Genomic DNA, 15,722 nt, shown 5'->3' on the forward strand with positions numbered 1-15,722 from the left:
ATATTCCCTCAAAATAGATGGTGTCTGGTATATAAATAGCCTTAGACCCACAAACATAAGATATAAGCTGAAAATAGAGGTATATGGATGTAAGGTATACAAAAACATACACACCTACAAAAAATATGAAAAATACCATAAATTCATCCAAAATATATGTAAATACTTTAAAAAAAAAAAATATATATATATATATGAAAAGATTTTTGCATAAACATGTAAATGTGTGCCCCTTATAACGAAGATGGACACAAATAATAGAAACAGAGGGGCTAGAGAGTAATAGCAGTAAAGGTTTAATAAAGAATGCCAGGAAGTGAGTTACTTTAGGACAGTTCAAGAGACTACATATGTTCAAAGCTCATTTGCATAGCCTCCAAGACACCTGAATCCCCACGGGGTAGACATTGTAACACTCTTGCATCCCATATTCCAGCCTACAGCACCTGGTCTTCCATGATGGTTCCCCATCTATGTACTGGCCGGGCCCAAACACTGCTTGGCTTCCAAGATCGGGTGGAATTGGGCATTTCCAGTGTGGTATGGCTGTACTAGTGGTATAATATAGGGGTCTGCAAGGTGAGACGGCAGACAGAGTAAAGTAGGTCACCCTGGTGAGATGGTAAAAAGTGTAATGTGCTTACGTCATAGAAATGAGGCTATTTCATAGCCCTCATTGAATCCATCAGGATGCAGAGTGTTCAATTAAAAAATCCAGTACATCTCCCTCTTGGATAGGAGGTTGCCATGGTCTCCACCTCTCTCGCCCAATGAGACAAGTTCGATGCCTTTGAAAGTCAGTTCCTCAGGGTCTGAATTGTGGCATATGTGGAAATGTTTAGAAACCGCGTGGGCTAGTACTTTGTTTTTAATATTCCTTATATGCTCCTGGATACGGATCTTCAGGGGTCTCTTGGTTTTTCCTATATATTTCATTCCACATGGGCATTCCAGCATGTAAATCCCCGAGACCGTGTTACAATTAATGAACCCCTTGATCTTGTACTCTCTGGACCCATCCGTATTCTTAAAAGTCTTCCTGTTAGGGTGCAGATAACGACACACATTGCAGCGACCACACTTGTAGCATCCGACACATTTAGGCATCCCCGGCATGATTTCTTTCTTCCTCAGCATGCTTGGTGCCACCTGGTCTTTGAGATTCTGTGATTTCCTGAATACTACCAACGGATCTTTAGGAAGATAGTCCTTAAGAACGGGATCCATTAGGAGGATATTCCAATGCCTTTTTAGAGTTTTCTTGATGAGGTTACCATAGCTACTGTAGGTGGTGATGAATCTCACTACATCCTCCTCATTTTCCTTCGTTTTGTACCTCAAAAGTTGTTGCCTCTCCAGATTCTTAGATTTGTAATTCGCTTCTCCCAGAAGATGATTAGGACAGCCTTTTTCCTTGAATCGTTCAGTGTACACTTGTAATTGTTGATCCCGGTCCTCAGGGTTTTTACAGTTTCGGCAATTCTGGTAAACTGAGAAAAAGGGATATTGTTCTTACATTGTTGACTGTGATTACTTTTATAGTGGACGTAGCTGTTCATATCTACTTTTTTGATGAAATTCTTGGAGATCACTTCATTACCCTCATGTGACAGTACCAGATCCAGAAACTCAATCTCTTTAATGTTTTCATTTGCGGTAAAACGGAGATTCATCAAGTTATTAGATAAATAAGTAAAAAATTCATTAAAACTCGTCTTGTCACCATCCCATACAATTAAAATATCATCTATGTAGCGTTTATAAAAAGCGATGTTTTGTTGAAATGGGTGGTCATTAAAAATGTACTCCTTTTCCCAATGTCCCATAAAAAGATTCGCGAAACTGGGCGCGAAAATCGTGCCCATGGCTGTGCCACAGATTTGCAAGAAGTATACATCCAAAAATTTTAAATAGTTACGTTTTAGAATAAAATACATTAGTTCACATAAAAACAGTCTGTGTTTCTCTGTGATATCTGCATCTTGGCTCAGAAATCCATTGCAAGCCTCAACCCCCTTCTCGTGTTCTATACATGTATAAAGTGACTGTACATCAATTGTGATCCATCTATAAGTTTCTTTCCACTTGAATGATTCCATCAAGTTAAGGACCGATGTGGTGTCTTTGAGGTATGCCGGTAGGTTTACCACATGTTTTCTTAGAAACAAGTCCACATATTCTGACAAATGTGATGTTAATGAGTTAATCCCTGCCACAATGGGTCTCCCTGGTGGGTTATCCATGGACTTATGTACCTTAGGTAAAAAGTAGTTAGTTAAAATCTCACATCTGAAAGCTTTCTGGAGTACAGTTCTTAATTCTTCCACGAAACCTTCCTTTGGATCAGTCGGGAGTGGTGTATATGAAGTTCTGTCGCCCAATAGTCTATTAGCCTCTGCTACATAGGCCTCCCGGTCCATGATTACCAACCCCCCCCCCCCCCCTTTGTCAGCAGATTTTATAACGATATTGTTGTTGGCCTGCAAATCCTTAATGGCTTTTATTTCTCTATTTGTCAGATTCTTCTCTTTGATGGGTTCAATTTCAGTGTCACATAAGTCCTTCTTTACCAGATCATAAAAATGCCCACGTTATGGCCCTTAGATTCCAGAGGGTAGAATTTCGAAACTGGTTTCAATCCTGATTTTGATTGTTCATAGTTACAGATCACTGCATTTTCTTTTTTAAGAAAATGCCTATTGAGAGTCAGTTTCCTAACAAATTTGTTTAGATCGATAAAAACGTCAAATCTGTTCATTCCTTTAGTGGGTGCATAAGAAAGTCCTTTGCTCAATACTGCTGTTTCATACTCTGATAGTGTGTGACTTGATAGATTAAATATTCCATTAGATGCCTCACCTACTGCAGGTGCCTCCTTTTGTTTTTGTAGGTGTACATTCCTCCTGCCCCCTCGACATCCTCTTCTTCTGCGGCCAGTCTTCTTTTCACGGGTGTTGCATTCGTGACTCTTTCCTTCGTGATATTTCTTGCCGTAGTTTTGGGACGTGTATATGGGCCTGGTGATAAAAAAGCCTCCTCGTTTGTAGAATTCAATCTTTGCAGTGTGGAAAATCTATTGCTGGTCTCCATGTTCTGTCTTCTCTGTGGGTAATTCCTCCCATTCTCCATTCCTCTCCTAGATGTGGACTGCCAATACTCCCTTCTAGGTTTGGGTTCTGGCTTGTCTCCTTTGATGAACCTGCTCCAATTCTTGATTCTGTTGTTCTCATAATCTTGCTTGTCCTGTAAAAATGTCTTACTTTTATTCTTGATAACCTCATCTTCAATATGTTCAAGTTTCTTGTTTAGCACCTTTTCATTGATCTTAAAGTCCTCCTTGTCTTTGAATACCTCCAATCTAGTTTCAGGCTCTTTGATTTCTGATTCTAGATTTGAAATAATGCGTTTCTTTTCTGTCACTAGGATCTTCATCAATTTGACTGAACAATCGTGGAGTATACTGTCCCATTCCTTCATAAAATCAGGGTTCTCAGTCCCAAAAGTGGGCTGTTTCATAATTCTAAGGCCTCTGGATACCCGGTCCACGCTGATGTAATGTTCAAGCCCTTTAACATCCCACCATGCCTTCACTTCTTTAATTAGTAGCCTTTCCATACTCCAGAACATTTCGTCAAGTGTGTCGGTATCGGGTACATTTTCTAGCTGGCTTGTTTCATTAAAAATTTTGTGGCATGCATTACTCCTTCTGCTGGTGCGTTCACTGGTTCGGAACATACTGTCTGTTTGGTATCGGCTTATACAAGGCAGCTGCGGGCAAGTATTACCAAAAACAACGTGTGAGAAGAAGGAAGCTGAGCAGCACCAATTAGCGATAACAATTTGTACTAGTATATGGACCAGAAATGCAAAAAACCCTCCTCAAATGGACACTCCCTTTAATAAATTTAGGGCATCAGCTTACGTCTTAAGTAAAAAACACTGGTAAGGTGTTTTAAAAGTAATCTCAGAAATGGTAGATAAGATACTTTAAAGCGATCAATGGTGTCAATTAATATTAAAATAGGAGGTTCTAATTAAAAAAAAATTATCCACAATAAAATTTGCACCAATAAAAGATATAACACAAAACCACAAAAAAAATTACTAAAAAATTGTATAATCAGAGATAAAAAAGTAAATACAAAAATATCTCGAACATGTAAAAAGTATTTGTTAAAAAATATGGTAAAGCATACGAGGACTCAATTTAAAAATGTTATAATATAGATTAATAAGACCAACTTTAGGTAAAAAATCAATATCTCAATTTAAGAGAAGGTAGGTATCCCCAACGCGTTTCGTCCTATCTGGACTTCCTCAAGGGGTAGTGGACAAGTGGGACAGCACAGATATATATATATATATATATACACACCTTAATGAGGAAGTGATCACCACATCACTTCCTGTCAATTAGGAGCACCAGAAATTAACATACTAAAATACTTTCTAAAAGGAGGTTATAACATGTTCCTTCTACTCCTTGTATTGAGCTATGCAGAACCGCTATAGTATATTTCTGATTTGAGCTAAAAGAAGCTTTAAAAAGCTCCCTGAACATTGCTTAGCCAGACTTCCTGTCCGGACAGTGGGTGACATCACGTCCGCCCCACTTCCGGCATCATGGCTCCGTTACCGCGCATGCGCCGCGTACGGACGTCCCGGACCCACGGCGCATGCGCCCGCGAGTGGCGTCCGGATCTTCACATAATCACTGTCACCGTGTTTTTGTCCATTGCGCATGCGCCGGGTATGGTCGTCCCGAACCCACAGCGCATGCGCCCGCGAGCCACATCTAGTGTTCAATATAAGGCCAGCATGTATTTCATTAAGTTCTTTTATGTCCGTACCACCTCCTCCAGAGGGAGATGTACTGGATTTTTGAATTGAACACTCTGCATCCTGATGGCTTCAACGAGGGCTATGAAATAGCCCCGTTTCTATGACGTAAGCACATTAACCTTTTTACCATCTCACCAGGGTGACCTACTTTACTCTGTCCGCCATCTCACCTTGCAGACCCCTATATTATACCACTAGTACAGCCATACCACACTGGAAATGACCAATTCCGCCCGATCTTGGAAGCCAAGCAGTGTTTGGGCCCGGCCAGTACATAGATGGGGAACCATCATGGAAGACCAGGTGCTGTAGGCTGGAATATGGGATGCGAGAGTGTTACAATGTCTTCCCCGTGGGGATTCTGGTGTCTTGGAGGCTATGCAAATGAGCTTTGAACATATGTAGTCTCTTGAACTGTCCTAAAGTAACTCACTTCCTGGCATTCTTTATTAAACCTTTACTGCTATTACTCTCTAGCCTAGGGGTGGGCAAAATACGGCCCGCGGGCCGGATGCGGCCCGCAAACCGATCCTGCCCGGCCCACTGCTTCCCACCAGTGTGCAATGACAAGCGGCCCGACCGACTGAGCTGCTTGTCATTGCTCTGCAGTACCTCCAAGCTGCCGGCGCCTGTCTCCCCTGCTGCTGCACGGCGCCTGACACACTCATCCTCTTCCTTCCGCCTCCACAGTCCCCAGTGACAAAGGCAGAAATCAGACGAAAAGGGGGTGGAGCTAGGCGGAGATGAGGGGGCGTGGCTACGCGGTACCTAAGGGGGCGGAGCTACACTGAACATAAGCCACTGCTACAGATCCATCCTTCCTGCCACTGCCAGCCAAACACAGATCAGTAAGTTAATGGAAAAAGTGAGGGAAAGAAAGTGTATTTGTGTGTGTGTGTGTGTGTGTGTGTGTGTGTGTGTGTGTGTGTGTGTGTGTGTGTGTGTGTGTGTGTATATATGTGTATATATATATATATGAGGGAGTGTGTGTGTGTGTGTGTGTGTGTGTATATGTTTGTGTGTGCGGGCAGTGGCGTCAGACTGTTTTTAGTTTAGGGGGGAGATCTTTAACGCTCGCTGTACCACCCCCAACCCTCCGCCCCGGATTCTTTAACTGTGTCACTTCCCCGTGTTCTGTCACTAAGTCACCCCCCCGTGTTGTTACCGTGTCACCTCCCGTGTTCTGTCACCGTGTCCTGTCACCCCCACGTTCTGTCAGTGTGTCACCCCCGTGTTCTGCCACTGAGTCAGCCCCCCTGCGTTCTGTCACCATGTCACACACACCCGCGTTCTGTCACCGTGTTACCCCCCCATGTTCTGTCACTGTGTCACCCCCCCGTGTTCTGTCACCGTGTCACCCCCGTGTTCTGTCACTAAGTCACCCCGCTGTGTTGTTACCGTGTCACCTCCCGTGTTCTGTCACTGTGTCATCCTCCGTGTTCTGTTACCGTGTCACCTCCCGTGTTCTGTCACTGTGTCACCCCCCCGTGTTCTGTCACCGTGTCACCCCCCCCGTGTTCTGTCACCGTGTCACCCCCCCGTGTTCTGTCACCGTGTCACCCCCCCATGTTCTGTCACCGTGTCACCCCCCCATGTTCTGTCACCGTGTCACCCACCCGTGTTCTGTCACCCCCCCCGTGTTCTGTCACCGTGTCACCCGCCCATATTCTGTCACCGTGTCACCCCCTGTGTTCCATCACCGTGGCCCACCCCCGTGTTCTGTCACCGTGTCACCCCCGTGTTCTGTCACTAAGTCACCCCGCCGTGTTGTTACCGTGTCACCTCCCGTGTTCTGTCACTGTGTCACCCCCCCGTGTTCTGTCACCGTGTCACCCCCCCCTGTGTTCTGTCACCGCGTCACCCCCCGTGTTCTGTCACCGTGTCACCACCCCGTGTTCTGTCACTGTGTCACCCACCCGTGTTCTGTCACCCCCCCGTGTTCTGTCACCGTGTCACCCGCCCATATTCTGTCATCGTGTCACCCCCTGCGTTCCATCACCGTGGCCCACTCCCGTGTTCTGTCAGTGTCAAGCCCCCCGTGTTCTGTCACCGTGTCCCACCCCCGTGTTCTGTCACCGTGTCACCCCCTGTGTTCCATCACGGTGTTCCACCCCCCGTGTTCTGTCACTGTGTCACACCTTTCATCAGGGGCCATAAGACACTGGATAATTTGCTTGCTGTGCAATGATTATCCCAAATAAAATGTTAATGTGTAAAAGGGGACTCTACCTGCCGTAATGTGTAAAAGGGGGCTCTACCGGCTGTAATGTGTAAAAGAGGGGCTCTACCTGGAGTAATGTGTGTAAGTGGCGCTACTGTGTGGCATAATTTGAATAATGAAGACTATTGTACAGCCTAATATGAATCTGTATTATTTTTTGGCCACACCCCTTCCCCATGAAGCCACGTCCCTATATTTTTGGCACGTGGGGGAGCTGCTATTTTGTGTGCGGCCCTCGAATACTGACAGGAAAGTGTCAAGTGGCCCCTCAGCTGAAATAATTGCCCACCCCTGCTCTAGCCCCTCTGTTTCTATTATTTGTGTCCATCTTCGTTATAAGGGGCACACATTTACATGTTTATGCAAAAATCATTTCATATATATATATTTTTTTAAGTATTTACATATATTTTGGATGAATTTATGGTATTTTTCATATTTTTTGTATGTATGTATGTTTTTGTATACCTTACATCCATATACACCTATTTTCAGCTTATATCTTATGTTTGTGGGTCTAAGGCTATTTATATACCAGACACGATCTATTTTGAGGGAATATCCTATATGGAAATTATAATTAATAATGATGTAAGGCAATTTATTCATCTGAAACCTTTGTATGACCCTGCTCCTATCTCGATTTCTTTTTATGTGATTCCCATTAAGGAATATCCTACCAAAGATGGCCACTGGGACTATGTGTAATAAGTGTCTGCAAGCAGCATGCTCCAGGAAAATGGATGTCAACTCCATAATATCATCTGATGCGATTAAGGAATGGACATAAACATGACCACATACAGAACTACCCTTTATTAATGAAATCAGTTCTGGAGGAGGTAGTACAGACATAAAAGAACTTAATGAAATACATGCTGGCCTTATATTGAACACTAGATGTGGCTCGCGGGCGCATGCGCTGTGGGTTCGGGGCGACGGTACCCGGCGCATGCGCAATGGACGAAAACACGGTGACAGTGATTATGTGAAGATCCGGACGCCACTCGCGGGCGCATGCGCCGTGGGTCCGGGACGTCCGTACCCGGCGCATGCGCGGTAACGGAGCCATGACGCCGGAAGTGGGGCGGACGTGATGTCACCCACTGTCCGGACAGGAAGTCCGGCTAAGCAATGTTCAGGGAGCTTTTTAAAGCTTCCCTTAGCTCAAATCAGAAATATACTATAGCGGTTCTGCATAGCTCAATACAAGGAGTAAAAGGAACATGTTATAACCTCCTTTTAGAAAGTATTTTAGTATGTTAATTTCTGGTGCTCCTAATTGACAGGAAGTGATGTAGTGATCACTTCCTCCTTAAGGTGTGTATATATACCTGTGCTGTCCCACTTGTCCACTACCCCTTGAGGAAGTCCAGATAGGACGAAACGCGTTGGTGATACCTACCTTCTCTTAAGTTAAGATATTGATTTTTTACCTAAAGTTGGTTTTATTAATCTATATTATATCATTTTGAAATTGAGTCCTCGTATGCTATACCATATACGTTTTTTAACAAATATTTTTTAAATGTTGGAGATATTTTTGTATTTACTTTATATATCTCTGATTATACAATTTTTTAGTAATTATTTTGTGGTTTTGTGTTATATCTTTTATTGGTGCAAATTTTATTGTGAATAAAAAAATTTAATTAGAACCTCCTATTTTAATATTAATTGACACCATTGGTCGCTCTAAAGTATCTTATCTACCATTTCTGATATATATATATATATATATATATATATACATATATACTGTATATAGATTTTTTGTTTTTTTTCCTTCTTTTGCTTTTGCTTGCTTTAGACATGTTGGAGAACTGCAACATGTATGGGTACAGAAATTCAACCACCATTCCGATCATCACCTGCTGAGAGCCTGCAGTTGTTGATCAGGGCTGGCGTAAAATGCAGTAGCGTAATAACAATAACAAAGAAATTAGAGATCAATAGGATCCATAATCTGTTTACAAGCCACAGTATTCAGGGGCCGATTCAGACCTGATCGCTGCTGTGCGCTTTCTCACAGGATGCGATCAGGTCTGCACTGCGCATGCACCGCAATGCGAAGGCGCGACGGACCGCAGCAACAGAGATCGCAAGGAGATTGACAGGAAGAGGGCGTTTGTGGGTGGCAACTGGCCGTTTCTAGGGAGTGTCTGGAAAAACGCAGGAGGGACCCGGCGTTTTGAGGGAGGATTTCTGATGTCAGCTCCGGCCTGATCATCGCAACGGCAGAGTAAGTCCTGGGCTGATCATAGACTGCACAAACTGATGTTTGTGCAGCTCTCCAGCACAAGCTATCGCACACCTGCACACACACAATACCCTCTCCCTGTAGGCGGCGACTACCTGATGCATGGATGCAAAAAACGCACCTTGGCGATCCGGTCTTAATTACCCCCATGGATACCATGAAGCTCAGTTTTACTTCAGTGGGTAGCTAATATTTATTACCTAACAAGAGAAGAAAAAACACAATCTTTCTTCATTTATGTACAGGGGTTAACCAGCACTGAATAATAAAAATATGTAGCTGCGTCTCTTTTGAGTATTCAACATAGATTGACAAGTTAAATTATAGCTCTTTCTCATAGGTTTTCAGTGAAAAAAATAATATAGGCTCTTAATTTGGAGTTGTTGGGAATAATATCAAGTAGAAGTTTCCTTTGCAAACTGATGGCGTACTTGGCATGTCCTAACCATGACTAGATTTTGAGATATTGTGTTGGATATTTCAGAGAAAATAAATGTTTTTACCTAAACAATAAGCCTTGTTAGGCACCTTGATATTACAGCTATCTTCTCTTTTTAAGGAAAAATGTCTTCATGTTTAGTTGTAACACAAATTGATATGTTAAAACTTGTACAAATGGCCCGTACATGACACTGGAATGGCCCAAAGTATGAGTTTCTGTGAATGCAATATTTTACAGATTGCCTTCAGAAAGTCCTAGGTGTCCATATAAAATGTATTTATTTTTATTTAAACAAATCAGAACTGGTCAGTGGAACTTAGTATAAAAAGTATTTCTTTGTACTGCAAAGCAATACCACTTTTCACTTTACTTTGCAATATATAAAACAGCTACTTACAGTACTGTGCAAAAGTTTTAGGCAGGTGTGGAAAAAACGCTGCAAAGTAGGAATGCTTTCAGAAATAGAAATGTTAATTGTTTATTTTTATGAATGAACAAAATACAAAGTAAATGAACAGAAGAGAAAGCTAAATCAAATCAATATTTGGTGTGACCATCATTTGCCTTTAAAATAGCATCAATACTTCTAGTACACATGCACAAAGTCAGGGATTTTGTAGGATTATAGTCAGGTGTATGATTAACCAGTCATAACAAACAGGTGATAATGAGGGTATGAATGTGCCATTTTTACACAAAGCTTTCTCTGATCCGGGCTTTTGCTGGGGCAACCTGGGTCCTGGCTTAGTGAGAAAGGGACAATCTGGGTTCAGTGCAGCAGAAATTTGATCTGGGTCACGACCAGGGTTGAACCAGTGAATGACCTGAATAGTTTCAGTGTGAAAGCAGGACCTGGGTTATCTGACCTGGGTCATGCTAAAAGTATGCAGAGAGCTGGGTCACCGAAGCTTGGAGATGTCACCTCCAAGCATGGCAAAGGGATGACCCAGCAATAACCCGCAGAGGCAGAACTCTGGGAGGCAACGGAGTCAGCTGCCGCCGGGCTCCTGCTTTGAAGGGGGCACCTCTCCTCCTGTTCTGTGTGTTCAGCGACATTAGTCAATTAAGTTAATTGACAGCAGCCGGTAACTCTTCCGTAGCCGACTTCCCCACTAGCCACTACAACTTACAAATCACACCCTTTTTATTATAGATATACTGGAAGCAGACACCTTACTGATATTTGCGCATATAAAGGAAGCATGAGAATTCTAACTATATGATGTTGTTTCTCTGACAAGTAACTTCATGTAGTTAGAATTCTCATACTTCCTATGCAACAGCAGATATCTCCGTCAGTAAGGTGCCTGCTTCCAGTGTAATAGGTTGTGGGTTCTAATCCTGGATATGACACTTGCAAATTAATTGTCAGTGAAATAATCAGCATTGTGAGAGACCGTGCAGATCTACCTGTACGTAGTGTGTGGCTGGACCCCTACATAGATCTGCCTAGTTGCAATGGTTTTGTAGTAGCTTCATATAATTAGAATCTGCAGGCTTGCTATACAGGAGCAAATTTTATATATATATATATATATATATATATATACATACACACACACACACACACACACACATAGGGGACACACCAATATATTTCTTGCCTCCGGGCAGCTGGGACAAACTTACGCCACTGATACCCCGTGTCCAGTCTGCAGTATGAACGGGGTTTCTAGGCACTGTGTCAAAGCATGAAACCATGTTCATTAACCCGGGTTGGACCTGGGTCACAACGTTTATACTCTAGGCTATCCAGGTCGGCGCCAAAACTTGTAAGGACCCTTTAACATCAGCAATAGCCCAGTTAGTGAGTTTGGTGTGAAAGGGATGTTACTGTATCCAGGAAGTTCCTGCATCCAGGAAGTTCATCATGTGGTGGTGATGATGATGATGATGATGATGACTATTGATAAAGCTAAATATTTATCTTATATAATACCCTTTATGAGGTCTAAGAACACTGTACGCTATCTACGTATGAAGTACCGTAAGGGTACGCACGTTGCGTAACAATCGCTTAGCCGTAGTCGAGACGCTCAAGCGTCACGTTCGCTCACGGCCAAGAGATCACAGGCAGGCACGCTATTGGCTGCTGACTAACTTAATGATTCGCTATAGCGTAGCGGACGCTCGGGACCACGAGGAGATCACCAGCGGCGCTGACGCTCACAATGTTAAACCTTTGTATCTAAACCATAAACAGTGTATTGTGCAGTAAAACCTTAGTGTAATGATAGAGTGTAAATGCAACACAGTATAACCTTATTACCTTTAAAGCTGTTCTAGCGTCACCGACGCTCTGAGAATACTTAACACTATAAGGAATACACAGATACCGTGCTCAGGGTCCAACGCCTAATATATATATTATGAATGATATACTTGCAAAAGAATTAATACAAATACAAATCATACACTACAATATAACATAGACTACCTAACCAGATAACTACACAGGAAATACAATACAATTACTATTTAAGGGAAAATAAGAGAGAAAGAGGAGAAGAGAGAGAGAGAGAGAAATTGGCCCACAATAACGAGAAGATCAATATAGTTGCGGAGAAAACTTACGCACAAAGGAAACGATCGCATGCGCCTCTGGACATCCAGCTCCCGATTTTCAGCAATGATAACCGTTGAAGAGTGAGAGCTGGATGTGATCGGCCTGTCTATTTATGCCCCACACACAATGCAATTCAATGGTCCCTACAATCTCATTGTTCATTGGACACAGGAATTCCTCCTCGCATTATAACAAAAGGTCATAGGTTGATTCATACAGGTGGGCCGTGACTATTTCCAACAGCTCAGGTGGGAGGGAAACTGGGTTTCCCGCCGCATGGATAAGTAAGTGCAAATACAGTAAATGTTCATAAACTTCTTATGTCCATAACTATTCGCACGAGCGATTAATCCGCTTCAAACCAACACCGGAATATTGCTAATTAAATACTCTTCCGATGGGTACTAAACACCACTGTATTACTCCTGTCTGACCCTTCGTATCAAACAAAGAGGGATTTCTCTGTTCACGAACATTCTATATTAACCAAACTTTCAGAATCTATCAAAGGGACCATGATCTACAAAATACATTATATAGTGAAAATATGTAACGATTGAGTTGCACGCTACGATCACATAAACTCTACCATAAATACGCATACCGTGCGCCTGCGGGTGCCCGCGACTGTGAGTATGCGCACGTACGGGAGAGCGTACGCATGCGCAGCACGGACCTTTGTGAGGTGCAAATATGGTAGTGTGCATAGAGATATTTTTCTGACTTTGACAGTCCACCCTTTGGCAGTCAACAATAACTGCCACCTTCTAAAACATTTCAAAAAGAGAAAAATATATGTCGGGGGTTAATACATTTACATGGTTGGGTAGGGGAGGAGAGGAGAAGGTAGGAAAAGGGTATGACCTAGTGAGATAGCAGAAGCATGTGTGTATGAATTCGTGCTTGGGGGTCATGTATCATCGTGCCGTACGTGTGTTAAATCAAGCTTCGAGGTATTGCGAAGTATACATTTGAATTCCTTCTTATCCCGTGGTACGGGTCTGTGGATGGGCTGTCAAACTTTACCGAGCTCTTTTTGGCTTTGGTTGTAACAAAATGGGGGAGCACATTTTAGTTGATGATACATGAATGGGGGAGATATGTGATTGCTGATATCTGTGCCTGTATTCCCTATCGACTATGTGTGTCATTACCTGAGGGTTGTAGAAATGAAGAAAAGACATAATTACGGTAAATGCAGTGGTATTCTATGTCAAGTAAATGTACATTCGTCGATTGAGGTCTTGTTTGGTGTCTGTTGAATGCAGTCTTCTTTGTGCTTTTGCCCATAAGGTGCGAGCAAAAGCTGTCAATGTCCATAGATTTACAAAAGTGTTGGGCTAGCGTGATTTTTAAAATTTCTAGGGAAACTGGGGATCCATGGCATAGTTCATCAAAAATCTGTGTATCAGGTTGTCAAAACTTCTTCTTTAATCCATCTGTTGTCTGTATATCGGCTCATCAAATTCCTCGTCCAAGTGGGTCTTTTTACCTTGGAGGAAACGGAAAAACAGGTGAAAGAAACGGACCGTAGAAATCGCATTTTCATCACATCATTGTTTCTACATTTGGGTCATAAATCAAGTCCATTTGAATTACAGTTTCCTCACTCCTTAAACTCATTACCTTAGTACGACGATTGCACCTCATTAAAGCCTGACCGCATCTAAATATCAAACCAATTGATATGACAACACCTAAGATACATAGGAGAAGCTTCCCAACATCCATTATGACTCCTTGAGCCCAGTCTCCTAAACCAGAGAACCAATTTCGCGGGTTCAACCATGACACCCAACCAGTCAGCTCATTACCTACAGCAGCAAGAGTGAGATTGTGTCTCCTGCGAAATTCCCACTTCAGTTGGAGAATATCGTCCATCTTTTGGTCTATGACCTCGACCGGGTCCTCGGTGCTATTCGTAATATATGTGCAACATTTCACGCCGTATTGTGTTGCCAGTGTGACACAATATCCACCTGTCACTGCTGTGAGGTAATTGAGAACCATTCTATGCTGTACCAGTTCTGTTTTGTAAGCTTGAAGTTCCCTTCCAGTATACCTAAACGTGTCATCATACATTTCAGTGATATTATCTAACAAATTTGCAAGCGCAGATATGTATTTATAATTCAACACTCCTCTGGCGGTGCGAGTGATGTCTAACGCGATTAGAAACTGAATCCCGGTGGATTCATGGATCATGTCAGAGGCCGGATGCTCTGTTCTTTCTATCAGGTGCCGTTTAACTACGTGCTCGTAATGGGTGTGAGTATAAGGGGTTTGGGCAACACGGTGTATGTCTTTCATTTTGTCATGTGATACAGTCATTACTTCAGGCAGTACTTTTCCAATATAACACAATCCTTCAGAGTTTGGGGCAAGCCACTTATACGCCTTTCTCCCGCATATGAAATATGCATCATCGGGGAGAACATATGGGACGGAGTAGGACATAACCATATTACACACCTTCCATGTGAAATCTCCTAACCCTAATTCTTCCATCTGCTTAGTACACGTATCAGGTTGTACGATATGTGCACAGTATCCTGGTGATACCTCTCCAACTCTCGTAATCCTATTTCCTAAGGTATACCTATACCGGAAAGATTTTCCTCTACTGGCTATGTGGCGTATAAGCTCTGTATCTGTAGGCATTCTATCTGCTCTATGCGAAAAGGTCATGGTTTGATTACTCCATGACACTTCCCAATTTCCCGGCTTTCGGGGATTGGAGATGTTAAAACATAATAGGGACCTATCCACATGGTATTGGTGGAGCTTCAAACTAGGAGGGCTGGAGATATTAAACCTCCTGTCCACCGGTCTCCCACCACTTAACTCAAGTACCTCCCCTAACGTTAAAGGAAATGGTACTAGCCCTGATTTGCTATGACCTTGAGGTACTTGAGAGCATACCCAACAATCTGTTTTATTTAACACACTACCCACTAAGGAGTGATAGTCACTCAATGGATGCCGGTCCATATGGATATTAAAACTGGATTGGCATTTCTTTATGCACCCATCCTCAATGACATTGTTACAGAGCCGACAGATACAGTTTTCTTCAGCTAACAATCCTTCACAATTCCTTCTATGGTCAATGCTATCGGATCGTTTTCTGATACTCGCCTTTACTTGTTGGTTAAGTTGTTCTTGGAAAACTACGCCTCCATCTTTATCATCAGAACCCATTCCAGAACCTCTCTCGACCTCCATGGTACTCTCGCCGGAACAGACTGCTCTGGTCAACATCATGGTCAACAGGAAAATCCGGATCACAGTCTCTTGGGGCAAGTCCATCTTGTAGGAGGAAACGGAGAAGAATGAGAAGGGGGAAAAAATAATTTGAGGGAGAGGGGATGGGAAGTTAGAGAAAAACAAT

General features: G+C 42.8%; 1 pseudogene; it reads right to left on the reverse strand.

Annotated features, from left to right (window-relative positions):
* Positions 1–434: 434 nt before the first annotated feature.
* LOC134930521 (5S ribosomal RNA) lies at positions 435–554 on the reverse strand (annotated as a pseudogene).
* Between the last annotated feature and the right edge of the window lie 15,168 nt (positions 555–15,722).

Source organism: Pseudophryne corroboree, chromosome 5, assembly GCF_028390025.1.
Source record: "Pseudophryne corroboree isolate aPseCor3 chromosome 5, aPseCor3.hap2, whole genome shotgun sequence".
In the NCBI taxonomy this organism is placed as follows: Eukaryota; Metazoa; Chordata; class Amphibia; order Anura; family Myobatrachidae; genus Pseudophryne; species Pseudophryne corroboree.